The sequence below is a fragment of the Pseudochaenichthys georgianus genome, chromosome 11, assembly GCF_902827115.2.
Source record: "Pseudochaenichthys georgianus chromosome 11, fPseGeo1.2, whole genome shotgun sequence".
NCBI classification, from domain to species: Eukaryota; Metazoa; Chordata; class Actinopteri; order Perciformes; family Channichthyidae; genus Pseudochaenichthys; species Pseudochaenichthys georgianus.
This window is the reverse complement of record NC_047513.1, coordinates 8946210-8949330: the sequence shown is the minus strand read 5'-3', so window position 1 is coordinate 8949330 and position 3121 is coordinate 8946210. Positions and strand designations below refer to the sequence as shown.

The 3121-nt window shown below is 43.0% G+C and overlaps 1 long non-coding RNA gene across 4 annotated transcripts; it reads left to right on the top strand.

Moving 5' to 3' along the window:
- Positions 1 to 973: 973 nt before the first annotated feature.
- LOC139434749 (uncharacterized) lies at positions 974 to 2611 on the top strand. Of its 4 annotated transcripts, none has more exons than XR_011644053.1 (4): positions 974 to 1169; positions 1839 to 1917; positions 1968 to 2076; positions 2361 to 2611. It is a non-coding gene; the product is annotated as an uncharacterized lncRNA (long non-coding RNA). The 4 variants fall into 4 exon arrangements; XR_011644051.1 differs by having other exon boundaries at positions 1965 to 2076; XR_011644052.1 differs by lacking the exon at positions 974 to 1169 and having other exon boundaries at positions 1511 to 1917.
- The last annotated feature ends 510 nt before the right edge of the window (positions 2612 to 3121 follow it).

The following is a 3121-nucleotide window of genomic DNA, read 5'->3' as shown; positions in this document are numbered from 1 at the left end:
TCTTCTGCATTTGAGTTGTTGCAGGGAGCAACCATATTCACTAAGCTGGACTTGCGTAACGCGTACCACTTGGTACGTATTCGCGAGGGGGATGAGTGGAAGACAGCCTTCAACACCACCTCGGGGCACTACGAGTACCTAGTCATGCCTTTTGGGCTTACCAACACCCCTGCAGTATTCCAGGCGTTGGTAAATGACGTGCTCCGAGACATGTTGGACCAATACGTGTTTGTTTACTTGGATGACATCCTGATCTTTTCCAAGACGCTGAAAGAACACGTGCACCACGTCCAGGCGGTTCTCAGGAGATTACTCGAGAACTCGCTGTTTGTTAAAACGGAGAAGTGCGAGTTTCACACATCCTCTGTCTCTTTTCTGGGATACATCGTGGGACAAGGGAGCATCGAGATGGATCCTTCCAAGGTTGATGCAGTCACTTCCTGGCCGGTTCCAGATTCCCGGAAGCGGCTACAACAGTTCCTCGGGTTCGCCAACTTCTACCGGAGGTTCATTCGTGGATACAGTACCTTGGCCGCTCCTCTCACAGCCCTGACCTCCTCTAAGGTTATGTTCCAGTGGTCCTCCTCGGCTGAGGAGGCATTCCAGAACCTTAAAGAGCTTACGAAATGCTTTTAGCACCTGTTAGTGGGCTTAGTATATGATAGAGGTTGCATTTGTATTGTGGAATGTGCCATATGATTTTTTTTATTATTGATCTATTTTTAATAAATCACGATTATAACAGCATACAAAAGTTGTCAGTTAGTAACAATCGTTCGTTGCGCCGGAAACATCAACTTCGGCCATTTCCGGCGGTGACGTCATGAGTGGAACACAGCTGAGCTCAGTCCCGTTTGAATGCATTGAAGGGCCAAATATTACGACAAAGGATGCACAGCAATAAGACGCCAAGAATAATTGGCAAGCGATATGTTGTATGGGGAGGTGGGGCCGTCTCAACTTCTGGTTATGGGATGTTTTTGTGGCCAAAAAATGATCAAATGTTGCGTATATGGACAAAACAAGTGCGTCGTACGAGGCGGACGTTTGCTAGACCAGGTAACCCGGGGTCGATGAAACCGACGATGTGTGGGGCAGCACATCGAGAGATCGTGTTTCGAACAATCAACAATGCCCGCTAAGGAGAGAGAGTAAACGCTTTCTCGAAGGTTCGTTTTGCTTTCTTACAACGTTACGTTAACTCAACCTTACGTTTGCCATGAGGCTATGTTACTTCCCTTAAGAGCTAGCTGTCTTAGCTAACAACAGTTAGCAGCTAACGTTTTCTGCAGTTTGTCTTTCCACTGAAAAACGTGATGTAGTTACTTAAGGGTAAGTTAACTAAACGTTATCTTACAAGTAGAGAGAGTTAAGTTGTGTTTAAAATCGTCAATGTAATGCACGTTAAAGGTTTTGTGTTGAGCATGAAGTTAGCTTTACTGTAGCTCACCAAAGGTTAGCATGTTAAGCTGCACTTTCTGTGGCAGCTCACTTAATACAAAGAGGGATTTTGTGCTTCATTGTAAACTTTTCTTACAAATGTGTGTTAATCTACCTGAAATTGTAGGGACAGTTTTTTTCTACTCAACTATACAGACCATTGTTGAGGAGATGCAAAACATACTGTAAATGAGTTGGGTCTGACATATACTTTGAGTAATGTTACTTTGCTGCTAAAAAATGAAACATTATCAGATGAGGACATCACCAAAGTGTGTGAGTCTGTCAGGGGATTTGATCTGTTCTTTGCATGTCGTACAGGGCCTGTACACACTGCTCTGGTATGAATTAAAAATATAATTGTAAAATGTATGTCTCTCGCTCTTGTCATCATTCAGGCTTTGCATTTGAACTCCTATGACTGGTTGCGGACTTGAAGGGAACGACTCCATGGCCTTCCTGACATCCAGGAAAAAGGTGAGATTCTAATCCATTTTTTGGGGAATTTCTGTTTTATTGGATAGTAGAGATCTACTGGAACCTAACACCAGAGAGAGAGAGATAGAGGGAGGAGATGATATGCAGCAAAAGGCCGAGCCGGATGGTTGCTGCTCCGTGTGGAGCGTGTTCTATCAGGTAAAGCACTTTGGTACCCAGTTATTTATGGTATTGAGTTTGAATTTAGCCTTTGGAAGGTCATTTCCGTGCATTGTAAAGACTGAAAAAACATTTATTTGTCTCAACATTCCTGTAATAATTTGTTTTTTTATTGTTGATATTGTTTTGTTCTTTATTTTTGTTGTGAGAATCACTTTGCAATTGTGTAAGTGCTATATACATAATTATACTAATATTATTGTTGTTACCATCATTACCATTATTACAAAAAATGTCTTTGTTTTCTTTATTTATCGCTGCAGAAAGGATCATGCCAGCCCACATCAAACACCTGATCAAGAACTTGTGAATCTTCAGGCAGAAAAGATGAAAACACCTGTTCAAAGTTCCAGTTTCCTGTACATGGAACCATGCCTGTTCTCTGTTCCACATGTCTTCAGTCAGTCCTGAGGCCTGTACTACGAAGCAGGATGTTCTCTTCGCGGCTAACTTCAGGGAAAACTCCGGCTTTCCGGTCCTACGAAGCTGGTTCTCTTTTTAGCGGGCTAGATCTCCATGGTAACTTATGATGTGCGGCTAAACTGCCCCGGATCAGGTTAGGTTGCAGGCTAAGAGCTCAACTCAGTGAAAGCACCGCCTGCTGACCAATCAGAGCTCAGTGTGCGGAGTTTAAAGCGATCAAGTCATATCACAGGAGAAAGGAAACACAGAAAAGCTGCCGTTGCAGGAAAGACGGCCGGCAAAAATCACCGACTGTGTGAACGTGAACATTAATAGAATATCACCTCCCGTTAAGAAAGCTTACTTAAATATCGGCCACAACATAAGTAACCGGATCAGAGTACATTAAGTACAGTCCGCGGCATATCACTTCATAATGTATCACATATCTCCTGATCTGAGTCAGCTGAGCCGTATCTGGCCGTGCAACACTCACAGTGTCACATACTGTATGCAGAAGTATTATTTTAAGCAACACATTAAGTTGAGGAAACACTCGAGTCAAATGTAATGAAAGTCAGATGGTGTTTTAGACGGGCAGTGATATCATAAACCTGTTAAT